A 15,268-nucleotide genomic window follows, 5' to 3' on the forward strand; every position below is an offset into this window, starting at 1 on the left:
GAAAGAGGGAGGGAGGGAGGGACAGAACGGAGAGAAAGAGCCAGCATGTGTGAGAGCGACAGACAGCAAAGGATAATCAATACAGTCTAAGATGGTGGAAATACTCTGGCTCTTTAGGTTTCTGTTCCCTTTCATGGACTCACTAAGAAAAAATAATTTCGACCATCGAATTCCCGTTTTTAACACCTCTTCCATTTTAAACAAGATAAAGCAGCATCTATTGGGTGGGAACTGGGGGGGGGGGGGAGTTCTCTCAAAATTGTCTCTGAACTGTTGAATGGGCTTTACAAGGCGAGTGGCAGCTGTTTTTCCTCGAGGAAAAATAGAAGTCTCCCCCCCCCCCCCCCCCCCCCCCCACACAAAAAAAAAAAAAATGCTTATCAGCCTTTTGACTTTGTGCCAAAATAGCTGCAAGGGTTCAGCTCACTTAGTGACAGAGCCCAGGCAGAGAGGAGGCTCGTAGCCATGCGTTCCTTGCCACCCATTACTGAAAAAAACACTCGGCCAGCTTATCTTTTTCCTGAGTGTGTGCGAGTGTGTGTGTGTGTGTGTGTGTGTGTGTGCATCTGGTCTACGCTGTGCATTCATGCTAGTCACTGTGGCATGCTAAAGACTTAATGCGAGAGAGTGTGTGCTCCTTTCAGAGTGTGCTCCCAAGACCGTTACACCAGCACAAACCCCGCTACAGAAAGAGACGAGGTAAATAATTCAGCCAGCTCTCAGAAGTGTTGCATATTTCAAGGATCCTTCCGCTGGGGCCCAGTCCATTCTGACGGATATTCTCTATTTTTCTTTGCCTTTCTTTTCACTAGGTGATTTGGTAGCTGAGGTACTGTATAATGTATCTCAGTATGGCGTGTGAGTGTGTGCACTGCGTCTGCGCACTACTGGAGGAGTGGATTTCTGTGTCATTCTTCCTCCTACACCCCTCCCACAGTGCTTTCCACCCTCCGACTCTCTCTCTCTCTCTCTCTCTCTCTCTCCCTCCTTGTGTGTCTCCATCTCCCTCCCTTCCTCCCTCCTGTTCTGCTGTCTCCAGTGCGAGTACAGTTCCTCGTCGTGTTGGACATGTGATGAAAAAGTGACTGGTTCGCGCGCTCTGCTGCACCTCCTATTTCATCATCAGCAGAGCTTTTTCTCCCCTTCACTGTGCGCTCGCTGTCTCCTCCTCTCTTCCCCGCTCTCTGTTCTTTTTCTATCCCTGTTTCGGTTGCTTCCCTCTTTCTGCTCCAGCCACACGCAAGGGGGAGACTTAAGCTCTGCGAGGGAGAAAAAAAGAAAAAAGTCTGCTGCTATTTCTACAGTCAGGGCCTCCCCACAGCCCGCCCTTCCATAGACAGAGCTTTTTTTTTTTCACTCACTACTAGCTGGATTTTAACCCTCTGCCTCCAACTAACAGCAGAGCAGCTCTGCAAAACCTGGCAACAAGTTGGTTTTTTTAGGGGCCTTTTCTCACTTTTGGCGCATTCATTTTTGCATCACTTTGGACTTCGGCGCTGTTTCTTTCGATCTTTTATTTTTTTTACTTTCTGCCGATGGGTTTCTAGTAGTTATTGTCTGGTTACTCTTTTTTTTTTTTTTTTTTTTTTTTTTTTTTTGGGATGGAAATTCGTGAAGGTGGTGTTTCGCCACGTGATGGGCCTTGTTCCACCTGGAGTGCCGGGGCGCCATTTCTGACGGGTAACCTGCTCAAAGTGGGTCTGTGGTCTGGATGACCACTGTGGATGACAGGCCGAGAATGTGACCAGTGTCTGAGTCTGGTACACATCTGCTTTTTAAAGAAATGACCTTCATCATCACCCGCATCAGGCAAGAAGTGCTACACCTCCTTCGTCTTTACTCTCTGTATCCCCTTCTATATCCTCCCCATGCCGTCTCCCTCTCTCTCTTTCTCTCTCTCCCTCTCTCTCTCTATCTTTCTCTCTCCGTCTCTATGTCTCTGTGTCTTGCGCTCACCCTTGCTCTCCCTCTTTCACACCAACTCGCTCTCCTAACGGGAAAGAGTGGTGTGCTGAGCCGGAGCTCTTTCTGGGACAGGTGCCAACTGCAAACAGAAGACATTAAAAGGCAATAAGAGAAAAATGTTTTTGCAAAATGTTAAATTGTTGCAGCGAAATGTCAGAGGTAGATCTGCATGCTGTGCCTCTCCATGGCCAATTGGTGCTATTTTTGCATGTTTGTATGAAAAATTAAAACTGGTTTAGTGGCCGAGGCTGTTGAGGTTTGAATACTTTGCCACACTTATTCTAGTGAAGGCATTTCATTCGGGAAGAGGGAGGGAGTAATGTGGGAGAGCAGCATATAGGCTGCTGAATTATTCATGTGCCCAGCCAAGGCTGTGACTGGACTGGCTGTGCTATTTGCATGCATCAGACATGCTGTTTGTCTGTTTGCTAACATTCCTCATTCAGAGACTTGTTAACTATGCAAACGGGCTTAGCTGAAGCCTTGCAGACAGCCTCGTGGCCTCCTATTGTTTCAGGCCTCACCAGGCTGGGACCCAGCCACTGGTAGGCGAGCCATGCGACCATGAGCTGGGGTACAGACGATGGCTAAGTGAAGGAGTGAGCCTGGAGATGAGCTTGATGCTGGGTCTCATTGAGCTGCGGCTGATGCACAGCTCCGAAGGAGACAGTCTGAGGGAAATCACCGGCTCTTGCAAGAAACACCTAACTGGCGCTTATGGCTATCTCCTCTTCTCGACAGAGATGTGGATCAAAGCGGGAAGAGCAGCCGAATGTTGCACCCCGACCGGACATTTACCATCTTTGCTCTGAATTACTGGTGAGTGATCTGTTTAAATATATGCACGCTTGCAAAGTTTCAATGGAAGTTTAACCACCTTTTTACATTTTAGGCTTTTAATAAGCCCCCGATTCGAATAAACATTTGATACACTTGTGAGGTTCCCACACAATGTCTTTTACATGGGTGCACATTTATGCAACAGATTATAAAACCCTACATGCTCACGTAAGTTCAGGACGTATCAGCGTACAGTAGCATATATGAGGATGCCAGAGCTGCTCTTTTTACTTTGAAAACGCTTCTCTGTAACTTTTCATCAAACCCAGCTGAAAAACAGTAATGGAAGAAACTGAATGCATTAGCAGTACTTTGATTCCTGCCCAGGATAATTCTAATTCCTGTTATTCACTGATTGAGTGGAAGGTCCTGGTTGTGGAGGAATTTCATTTGAATGATGTGGCCCGGGCTTAGTGTGTGATGTCTGAACAGAGGTACGTGGTGTAGTGATTTGATTGATTTTGATTGTTTTAATGCTTCCCAAAGCCTGTCAGCTAAATTTAATGAGAATTCTCTGCATTTGTTCGAGCTTGAAGTTTGTCGTTTAGTATTTGCTGAGCTTTTGTGTAAGAGCACAGTAAAGTTGTAGTGGTTGTAGTAATCCAGCTACAACAGAGAACACAATGAAACAATCACGTACCCATTTGCAAGTTATTTACCCATATACACTATACTGTTATTTCAATCACATCAGTTTCTGATATTTTATGCGTGTGTGTGTGTGTGTGTGTGTGTGTGTGTGTATAACCTTACTTTTTTAAAAACAGGGTTTAGTAGGACTAAATTTGTGGCAAAGACCCCTCCTCAAAATGTTTTAATAATTGCACAGAGACACATTTCCTTGTTTTTATTTCAAGGAAGAACAATCCTCAATGAGCATTAAGTCTTTGTAAGCGGTTGCAAAGCAGTTCCACAAAAACGATGAGGAAATGGAGAGTTAGACTTTTAGAGTTATATCAAATGGCTCTTTGTGTGGTATTTGATAGAAGTTCATACATAGCAACACTTGTTTTCATCTTTTTTTAAATCTCATATAACAGCTGTTGAGTTGTAGTAATCTTTCATCACCGGCCTGTTTTGTGCTTTGGGTTTCTGAGGTGTGATCAAATGTTGGGCTGCTTATCTGCGTTTATTTAAAAGGGCACTTTTTCAGGTGCAGTGCAGTATTAGTCAACGCTTTCTGGTGATTTATGACATCTTATTTAGCTTGTCCATGCATAGGTTACTATGTTCAATCTGATGAATATTGTCTCTAGTTAACAATGTTCAGATGGACACATGGTTTTGGCTGGCAGAAAATCGCACTACTGTACCCCTAAGGCCTTTTGGCAATGGATGGCAGGAGTCCAGGGAAGGGTTGCATGTTGAGAGGCAGATGGCAGGTTGGTGAGGGTTTGCAGTATTTTTTTTTTTTTTTATTTGTATTTTGTCAAAGTATCCCTGACCAATCCAACAGCCTGGTACAGCTCACAATGAGAATCATCTTTGTAGCCTTATTGCAACACAGCAAAGCCAATAATGAGGAAACAATCACACATACAGATACACAATGAGACATGTATGTACTTAGGTACAATTTAATATTTTCTAATGTGTAGTGTTGGGTGAAAGTGCTTTTTAACAATTGTTAAATAATCTTCTAGTCTTTTCTGTTTTGTTTTTTTTTTTGTTTTTTTGTTTTTTGCTTTTAATGTGCAGGATTGATGAAATTCTGCGTTCAATGTATTTATTGCTTTACATGTATGTCACAAATGGCCTTTTCATACATTTTCAGTCAGTACATTTCATATAGTTTTACATTTCTACAAGCTTAACACTGATTCATGAATGTACTGCAAAATTAGAATTAAAGCAAGCTGCATGCCACAGCTAGAACAACAAGTTCCCAAACTTGAACTTGACTGTGGCCTTGAATGAAAACTTGAACTTGAATGAAAAATTCTGCATTTTTATTTTTTTTTTTTATAGAAAATGTTCTTTAAATCTAGATTTTTCTAACCATATACTAGTTCCTGCTAAGTGCTATATTTGTAAAATTGTAAAACAGTGCAAAAAAAAAATCTAACTGACACACATTAAAACTTTATAGGCATGAACAAAAAAGCTAAATTAAAAAAATACGAACACCGTGGACAGAAATTATGTGTTGTGTAGAATTGTTGCTGTAAAGTATTGAGAATACCTGTAAGTAATTGATGTAATTCAACCTTTTTAGAAAAATATTTGAATCGTTAACAGGTTACCTTTAAGGTTCTTTGCTTAATTTGTGAATAGTGCTTTGCATTAACCTATAGATTATATACAGAGGAAATGCATAAATGTCACAAAATAATACATTCTATTACTTTTTATATAAAGGATGAATTATTTAACAATTACGAAGAGGCAATACCTGCAGAAAAAGTAGTTTTTCTAAAAGCATACAGCGGAAAATACACTGGAGAGCCAAAAAAAAAAAAAAAGACTGTAAATGATAAGACAACTGTGTTTTTAGAGCTTTGTTTTTCGTGTGTAGAAACTATCAAATATACACAGCATTAATATATTTTGGTGTGTGTGTGTGTGTGTGAGAGAGAGAGAGAGGGAGAGAGAGTGTAGGAAGACCATGCATGCCTGTATGTGCTCTTTGGTTTGTCCTCCACTTTTTTGTTGAATCTTTGATTTTTGTAATTTTTTTTTGAAAAGCCTAATGTTTTGCTAATTGTAGTATTTCCTGTTTTTTAAATCTTGTATATCAAAGCTTATGAAGTGTCTTGTTGTTGTTCATTTGCTTTTGAAGGTTCAGGGAGATTTTTTTTCAGTCCAAAGTAAAGCCTTTACTTTTTCCTAAAATTTTGTACCTATGCATTTTAAACTAGTGCGGAAAAAATAGAGTATAAACTTTACACCCTTTATTTAATTTTGCGTTGTCCCAGTTTGTGCAAAATTATTTTCCTTTTTTTTTTCACTATTCTCAATAGTGTTAGTGAAAATAAAGAGTCTATCCATGTAGAAATTAGAGCAGCCTCCTCTCACAAACTGCCAGCCTGAGGCACTGCCACATGTCTGAGTTAAGCATATTTAATATTATAAATCTTATTTCACACAACATTAACGCACAGAATTAACAGTTTGGAACAAGAAAATCTGGGGGTGTAGTATTATTGTTTAGTTGTTTAATATGAATACAGATAAAAGATGATTTTCATCTCCAAAGAACTTTTTTGCTTTTTCTTTTTTCTTTTTTTTTTATGGTAGAGAGTGTGTGTGTGTGTGTGTGTGTGTGTGTGTGTGTCAGCACGGTTTAGACTACTGTGTGTCTCTTTTAGTATTTCTGCCAGATACTTTTCAAGTGTTGAGTATGTGGTTTAGCTCATGTGCCAGTACTCGGTGTATTCTTACCAGTGCAACACAGTGGAAATGAGTCATTCACCAGTACAACACAGCAACACACCAGCAAAACACAGTTTCGTCTGTTAAGTGGATAAATTGGTATTTAAGATTATGTGATTTTGTTTCATTTATGTACTTGCTGTGATGTTGTGAATTCCATCCAATTTCCTCCTGGCTAATATGAAATACAGATTGGTGTGGTGAATGGGGGCCAAGTGAGCACTCACTATAAATATATTTTTCAGCGGTAATAATGAAGCCTCTTTTATTTCTCTCAGTAAAACAGTTTCACTGTGCTGTTTTAAGCACAATAAAACGGAGAAACCCTGCATAATGGAAATTATATTGTATGTCTAAGCTCTCTGGAGGACTGTCAGCATTGGGGATTTGATTGGCATACAGTACAATACTGCCTGGGCTGCCTGTGTGTAGAGGATTTTATGTCTTCCACTATTCACTGTAATGTTTTTTTGTACATAATTAATAGCAATGGTTAATAGTATTAGTGTTTGGGAATTATAAAACTACATATTCATTTATTAACATTACTATTATTATTTAATTTAAAGTTGTTTTTGTTTTTATCATCTGAGCAAAATATCATTAGTATATAAGCCACTAGGATACAAACTTATACATTCTAGTTGCATTAGAAGCTGCAGGAAATAAAGGAAATAGTCTAATGCAGTTCAGCAGTTCATTAGATTTAGTTCCAGTATTTTCAGTTACAGACTGTGAGCTATAGTGCTGTGCAAGTAACACTATGCAGCACGTTGTGGAAATGGATTTAATTTTTGGTGCTTTGACAGACATGCATGTTTAAACGTCACAGTGCATTGTGCAGAAACTTTGAGAGGCTGCGTACTTTTTACAGGTAAGTATCTCGATCATAGTAACATCTGCTCCGGGCTTTATTTTGCGGTTGTCAGTCAGCAGAAACAACTGGTCGAGTCTCCTCAAGGTAAACGACTAGTTTAGTGTGATCTAATCTGTGCCGCAGAAGGCTGGCCTTGCTCCCTGTTCCCCTGCTGTACTGGGAATGTGGGATAGAAGATGAGTGGATGTACAGTGGCCACTACAGGCTGCAGCGCACTCATGCACAATCAGCCGTACTGTAAATGAGGAAGTAGGCCAGGCCTAAAAAGAGAGGAGGGAAGATAGAACCTAAAAGCATTAGCACATCCAAGTGCAGGTGTGCAAATGTTAGTTATTGCACAAAAGCACAAAAAACTACAAGTCTATAAAGGCAAACTAATTAGTCACATGTGCTGATTACCTGCATATATCACACATATGTACATTGCTGTACACACCAAAGTCTGTAAATGTACTCGTCCTCACTTTTTTCGCCTTACATGGAAGCCATTAGTCCATTACCCAGTTGACTGCTGAGAATTGGGAGCCATTTTATTCTCCCTGTGTTAATCAGGATGTCAGCTGGGAGTGTCACATGTAATTTATCCTCAAAACCACAGCAACTCCACAGAGACGGTGAGCACAGTTATAATGACATAATTCTGGACTGGGGGAGAGTTTTGGGGGCGACAGATGATGTAGATTTTCCTCTCCTTTTACCTCCCCTCTTTTCCTGTAGACATCCTGAAATGAGACCTGTGCAACTTTTAACTTGCTTTACATCATGGACCCTTTGGCTGAGGTCAAGGTATATATATATATATATATATATATATATATATATATATATATATATATATATATATATATATATATATTTTTTTTTTTTTTTTTTTTTTTTTTTTTTTTTTTTTTTTTCCTGGAGTTTATTTACCCAAGAGTAATTTTCCTACACACTTGCAGTGCAACCGGAGTGGAGCTGTTGAAAACTGAGGATTTAAACAACTTTCTCAAGGGAATTTGTCAAGAGGTTCAACAGGCACATTTCTTTTCACCCGGCCAGATTAATATTTACAGTCATTACCATAAAGCTAAACGTTTACTTTGCCTTGTGTTCAGTATGTGCTTCAGAGACCCTTTAGTCTCAGTGTCACATGTGAGTTTCTCTCAGCACACATCGTCAGGACTGATACTTGTTTTATGTACCTGCCAGACTAAGCGATATTCCAGATAACACTGAGCTGCGCCCACTCAACTTTTCTTTTCCAACGCTCATATATTTCTTCAGCTTTTTGGCCTCCGCTGTCGCCAAGGCAATTTAGTTGAAGCAAAACTGCGGAATCAGCAAAATTGTTCCACTTGGAGGTAAAGCTGGAAGTGCTGAAAGACCTCGCCTGCAACTCTTAGACTATCAAAATACTGTTAATCCCTACCCTCACCTCAACCTTCACTTTATCGCTTTCTTACTGTTCCTCAGTGCTGAGCTGAATTATGTTGACCTTATTTAACGATGAAAAACAAATACGCTGGCTCTAGCTGTACTCATTTCAGCACAGAAAAATGAGTATTCAGTACACTGTGTTGTTTAATGTATCACCACATTGTTTTATTTTACTGATTTGACATCTGACTCCAGTTTACCTCTACTGTAGTACTGGTTTCTACTGTGTACTCAGCACTTCAAAAATATATACTTATGCTGCTGTTTAATGATAGGATGAACAAACATTTCAGGATTTAATGTCAAAGACACAAGTCACCCTAACAGGAGCAATAAAGAGAGCTTTTAAATATGTACTCCACTGTGTGTGTGTGTGTGTGTGTGTGTGTGAGTGTGTGTTTGTGTGTGTGTAATATCTATATAATATGGTGTTCTTTTCAGGCATCTATGTGCTTTAGGCTTCATGAGTCACCAGCCTGCATTCACACAAACAACACACTCACACACAGTGCAGCGAGTGCACAGCTCCCGACATGAATCTTTCTCCGAGGGCTGTAGGAGTAGGGTTACTCATGAGCCCATAAACATGTGCTGGCTGTGGTCCAAGGCACTATACTGTAATTACAAACGTTAGAAACAATATATAAAAGACCCTTCCCCAGCAAGGCCATGTCCCACGCTGCAATTAGCGTCCTTGTGCAGAATTATCACCCTTCAGCAGCCGTCGCCGCACTGAGTGGAGGCCTTTAATTGGCAGTGTCCTCCTTGCGCTGCAGAGGACAAGCATCACATCTTCCTTTATCTCAGTCACTCTCTATTTTTCTGCTGTGTTAGATATTTTTTAACGATGACTATCTACCTCTGTTGTCCTTTGTCCTATTTCCCCTCCGCACAACGGCGCTGGCATCGCACACCTTTGTACGCAGGGGATAACGCGTCAACAGCCGCCTCATACATTAGGGCTGTGCAGCCTGTACATGCCCTCATGTATGAATATGAACACACTGTGCCCCATGGCTTATTATGCTCACAAGTACAGGCATATGCACCACTTCACCCACGCACATGACACCGTAGACTTTGAGTAATACAGCAAGCCAAAGTGTGTGTGTGTGTGTGTGCATGTATGCAGTGAGTGGGTACTGGGCAAGGCCAAGGCCACGGCAGAGCTTGTGTGTTGGTGTTGGGTGAGCACGCGGCAGTTGAGAGTTGGCCCATGTACAGGCCGGCAGATAGAGGGTGCGGTGTGTTACATGTTCTACTAATGAGTTTCCTTAGCCAGGCAAGACCGTGGGGCAAGCTTATTAGTAAACAGGCTACAGAGAGGAGCCCCCACAGCCCTCTGCTGCTGCTGCTGCTGCTGCTGCTGCTGCTGCTGCTGCTGCTGCTGCTGCTGCTGCTGCTCCACTCCAACTGATCTCTGTCTGTCTCTCTCTCTGTCTCTCTCGGTCTGTCTGTCTGCCTGTCTTTCTCTCACTCTCTCTCTCTCTCTGTCTCTCTCTGTCTGTCTGTCTGTGTGTGTCTCTCTCTCACTCTCTGTCTCTCTCTCTTTCTCTCTGTCTCTGTCTCTCTCTCTCTTTGTCTCTCTCTCCCTCTCTCTTTCTTTCTCGTAGGAAGTAATATTGGTTTTGACTTCAGCCAAAGGCACAAACAACTTGGCCAAAAAGTGAAATCACAGACAGACACGCAGACGGGCTATCGCAGCAGCATTGTAAGTAGCATAATAATTTCCAGTGTAATATGTTGTTATTTAATGATGTAATGTTCTTGTATTGTCTTGAATTTCATATAATGAGATCAAGCCTGTAATTAGATGTTTTAGTGTCATTTGTTATATGCATGGCATTGAACTGTTCTGTCTACATTTATTGTCTTTTTTTTTTTTCTGAGACATGTGAGCCTGCATTAAATCAGAAAAGCTGGATAATATGCCTTTATCCCATTTGAAAGGCCAAGTGGTCCCAGTGGCCTCTTAGTGCAGTAGATTAAAAAGAACAAAACACAAACAACATTTTGTACGTTGCTTCGAAAACACTCAGATTGTAATCTTAATTGTCCATTGTAATTGAGAGTCTTGTCTCTTTTGGAGCCGGGGCCTGGATCTGTTAGAAAATGGCCTCCGCTCTGCCTTCCAGCTCTCAGCTCCCTGCCGCCATTTTGTGTAGCGCTGCCAAAGTAGTCAGGTAGCAGGATGAGAGGGACAGAGTAAAGTAGGGGAGAAAAAGTGGGTGCAACTGAATGCTGGGTTAAGGATCAAATTCAAGTAAACAGCGGAGTGGTGGGAACTGGGGAAAAGAGAGGCACCAGTGTTCAATGAAAGTAATATTTAACATGTTTTTCTTTTGGAGAGAGGTTAGTAATTGTTGCAGGTTGACTGCATAGAAACGAGCAGCCTCCTCTCCTGATCCTTCCAAGCTCTTCTTCTCAAAGAACTGACCTTCGGCAGATGCCATGAACTATTTTTTTTAATTTAGGCAAATGTAACAGCATGGTCCACACCTGTATGACCCTCTTCCACCCTCCATCAGTCCTCTCGCTCTCCTTCACACCACGCAGACTCTCTAACAGAGCCGCACAAGTAATAAAACAACCTGTCGACTTGCAGTACTCCAGAGCCGTTGCGCATGGATAAAGCTTTAACTTCTGCCTATGTATCTGTCTCCACCCTAACCACAGCAAACTGTTAGCTGTAGCTTCAAACCCCACTGTGCCTGTATCATATGAACTCAGTAACCCCAGGCCGCACCCTACAACCTCCAGCAGCAGTAGCTAGCTGCCCACCATTCAGGAATTTTGTATGCGTCAGGCATTTGATTACATGTGCAGATGTTATTAAAGTCCTCCTCTCATCTGACCTTAAGACCACAGATACTATATCAAGCTTTTGGTAGGTGTCTGATGCTGCTTTCTTCTTGATTGGCAGATAACTACTCTTACGTGACAAAACCCAGTGTGTCAGCACGCACTAGGTGGAAAGATAGAAGATTTGTTGGAAAGAGCACAAGTATTTCAGGAAGTGTTTATGTGACTGGGGTTTTTTTGTCATTTGGTCAAAAAATATTTATTTAATCGATCGGATTTCGGAACTGACAATATTCATGTTGCACAGTGTTTTTCCTCCATTACTTACTTATGCTCGGTTTATGCATTTAACCTCGAAGTGGTGAAAACAGATTGCTGTCTTTAGTTGCAAATGTTCTCACGTTTCTCACGATGTTCTTTGCTTATTGGCACCACCATCAGTTGACCTGCGTGCCAACCTCCTCAAACAATGAATCCTTTCCTTTTAAGAATTGTTAAAAATATCAATATGTACACATCATAAACATGCAAAAATACCTTGTTGCTGTCTTAGAACAACAGCAGATAAGTGTACTTCTGGGTCCTCAGTGTGTTTATGGCCTGAAGTGCTACTGTATAAACCCCCATACTGTATCTGTGTGGGTCTTGGCTGGCATCTCACTCTAGGTGCAAAATATAGCGGAGGTCCCTCCGGCAGTAAAACCTGGCCTATTTAGGCCTGTCACAGACCAGCTGTCATTGAGACAGTCAGTCCGTGGCTTTGCTAACAGTTCAGAATGCACTCTGTCCCCTTTGGCTCCCCACTCCTTAATCTGGCCATGTGTTTGCATATGGGACAGAGTGGCCTCCATATTGTGTTTGTGGAATGAATTATGAATGCTATTGCATAACTGCGGCCTGTTTCTAGGGCATATCTCTACAGCGTCTACCCAGAGACCAAAGCATGAATACATTTACCCGACCCGGACCTCTTGGATATGATATTGTGAAGCTGGCCTGCCTGCATTTGTTTATGGTTATATAGAGCAGATGGCCTTGCAACATGGTCACATATCACACACTGGCTGCCTTGCTGGCATTGCCACACAAACAAATGCTTATATGCAGAACTGTAGGACTATTTGAACAGGAATCGAATCCACAGAAATCTATTAGTTACTCTTTTTTAACCCACAGAGGGAGGACTATTAAATCTCCTAAGCAGTGTGTATAACTGTATATTGTCAGCAATCCTGGAACTATAAGCACTGCCAAATCAGAAATTTCCAATGTTAACTGTGCTGTGTTTACAGCCTTATCTTTCAGTCGTAGCTAATAACCTCTGTAGTGAGTCTGACTACAGTCAGCTGTAACCTGGGGGCAACAAGCTCTTCAAGGTTACAAACTGTACAGATCCCTGTCAGCCTACTCTGGCCCTCCGTCTGTCAGCTGAAGTTCATATCCAGGGAGTAAAGGTATTTGTCCCACCCTCTAAATATAGCTGGCAACAGATGCAGCTCGATGGGGCACTGCCCAAGCTGAAAGGGGCTCTGCAGGCAGACCAAAGCAGAGCTGGGAACGTGTGAGGGCTATAGACTTCCTCTAAAACACAAGTTACCAGCAGTCACTTCTATTCTATTAGAAAGCCGGCAAAAAGACTGCAATAGATGTTTGGTGCGTTTCAGTGAGATGGATTTTAAAATATTAGATTGTAGGAAAATATCACAGTCTGCCCTGTGACGAAAAATCTGTTGAAAAATGACATTTCAGTGATTTATTTAGGCTTGAATTTGATTGAGACAAAATATCAGTTGGATCAAAACCTTATACAAGACATTTGAACCTTCTCACCCTAATGTAGGAACAAGAGCCATGGGTTGCAGGCTGATTCCACTGCATAAATTCGATCCAGACACAGATTTGTTTTCTTCCCTATGGTTATACAATTCGAGCATGTGGAAAGATCTCCTGATAAAATCCCTGAACAGGGTGAAGGCAAAAGACTCCTTTTGTGCTATTTTGCAGCAGAGATGTGCAAAAACAAAAATCCAGTTTTAAAAATCATCTGATTATTGCGGCAAATGTCCTTAGCTGCTATTGTAATTCAAAACATCAGAATTTGCGTCTTTTCACGCGCACTAATGGACATTTTTATTGAAGCTGTTAAAAGGCATCATGGTTCAGCTGTCCTGATATGCCATTGTAATACACACCTGCCAATCCTTCGTGAACAAGTTGTTTCTGTGCAGACCTTTCTATAGGCCTGCCTCCTGCTGTGCACCCTGCTGCCTTACCATGTCTGTGGGCACACACATGCACATGTGTGTATGTTTCCCTGTGTACGTATTTGAGAGATGAGAAGCAGGTGGCAACGTTGGACTGAGTGGTCTGGGCGACCCCTGCTGCGTGCCCTGTCATTGCAATGATTGGGGTCGTTTTTTAACTCTAAAGATGGGGCCAGGGGGCCACACTGGGATCAGCTAACTCTGCCTAATCCAGCCCTCTTCACCTGGATTGTTTATGGCTCTGCTTGGAGGTGGAGGGAGGGGTGGTGGTACGGGACTGGGGCCGGTTCATCTCACACTCTGACAGGCAGACACACACTGTGCACATAGGCGTGAGTACATGCACACTCCATCACACATGTATACATACACATGTTGATACACACACACACACACACACACAATCACCACACAGACATTAATCCATTATACAAAACTCTACATGCACAAACATATTCAGACAGCTCGATAGGGACTCGGTTTATTTAAGTTTATTCTTTAAGTCTCTTCACTCAGCCATTGTTTGCAAGCTCAATATCTGCCTTGCACAGAGGTGAGGGGGAGGTCAGCCTGTCTGACTTTGAGCAGAATCCCCCTGTGGCTTGCCCCAGCCATCCCCCCTGGCATGTGTAACAGGACCTGCCCATGCAGCCTCTTCTCTACCCCCACTCTTATCCTTCCCCTCCTCCCCCCTGGCCCTGGTATAAATAGATGGGCCATGCCTGCTGTGCTACCCTGAGGGGTCTTTTGGGGGGGGGGGGGAAGCTATGCTCCTCTTTATAAACATTCCACCTTGTGTATTTGGATTCCTCCTGTCTAGGATTCTCATAGCATATTCTGAAATAGTTTCTGCTGAAATAAAATATTAGATTAAGAAAATGTTAAAACAGCAAATTCCAGTTAGATAATCTAAAACCTTGACTCATGAGACCTCGTAAACACACACAAATTAATTCTAATGTAATTGTAGTTGATGAAAGGAAATCTGCATACCAAAACAAAGATTGGGGGTACATATTGTGTGTATGTCCAGCTACTGGCTGACCACAGACCACCAGAACCCCAAAGGTCAGATTACACTTCACCACACTTTCACTTCAGTAAACCAAGCTTCAGTATTGATTGAAAGGTACTGTAGCACTTGGGCTGAAGTGTGATTAAATTAAAGTGGCTTTTTAAGCAGTGCGTTGCTTTGCTGTGAGCACTGTGTGAAAATGTGATAATATAAATGAAAATCATGTTTTGCTATATACCCTCCAAAGGGTAGTTTTACATGTGTGTGGCTTAATGTGTGTGCACATGGCTTTGCTTTTGAAACTGTGTCCGCGTGTGTGTGTGTGTGTGGTTGTGTGCATTTGTTTATGCATTTGTGTGTGTGCATGCCCCACACAGTGTGTGTTGTTGGTGTGACATTATGAGGTGTAGAAAGCAGGACTTTGCACCCTAGCCCCTCTATACAGCTAATGGAGGTGCAAGGCTAAAGCAGTGTATCAGTTACAGACGCTGAGCTTTCAAGTGAAGGAGTGCTTGCTGAGTTTGCACACTTTTAAGAAGGCAGAATTTCCAGGTGGACAAGCTCTTAGCAAACAATCTGTTTTAGATTGTATTGCATAACTGTGTAAGAGTACTTGTCTGTGCGTGGATACTGGTCCTCTGCAGTGTGTGTGTGTGTGTGTGTGTGTGTGTGTGTGTGAGTGGGTGGGTGTAAGTGTGAATATTTCCCTGTCAC

At 42.0% G+C, this 15,268-nt stretch overlaps 1 long non-coding RNA gene across 3 annotated transcripts in view; it reads left to right on the plus strand.

The window, feature by feature from the left end:
- Positions 1-15,268, plus strand: part of LOC137125851 (uncharacterized) — a 38,009-nt gene that overhangs the window by 19,520 nt on the left and 3,221 nt on the right. For 2 of the 3 annotated variants that reach the window (XR_010914224.1, XR_010914225.1), the window contains exons 2-3: positions 2,707-2,784; positions 10,087-10,184. This is a non-coding gene — a long non-coding RNA (uncharacterized lncRNA). Of the gene's footprint in view, positions 1-1,577; positions 2,785-10,086; positions 10,185-15,268 lie in introns of those variants that run through there. The other variant, XR_010914223.1, reaches the window with a different exon arrangement.

This window comes from Channa argus, chromosome 4, assembly GCF_033026475.1.
Source record: "Channa argus isolate prfri chromosome 4, Channa argus male v1.0, whole genome shotgun sequence".
Lineage (NCBI taxonomy): Eukaryota > Metazoa > Chordata > Actinopteri > Anabantiformes > Channidae > Channa > Channa argus.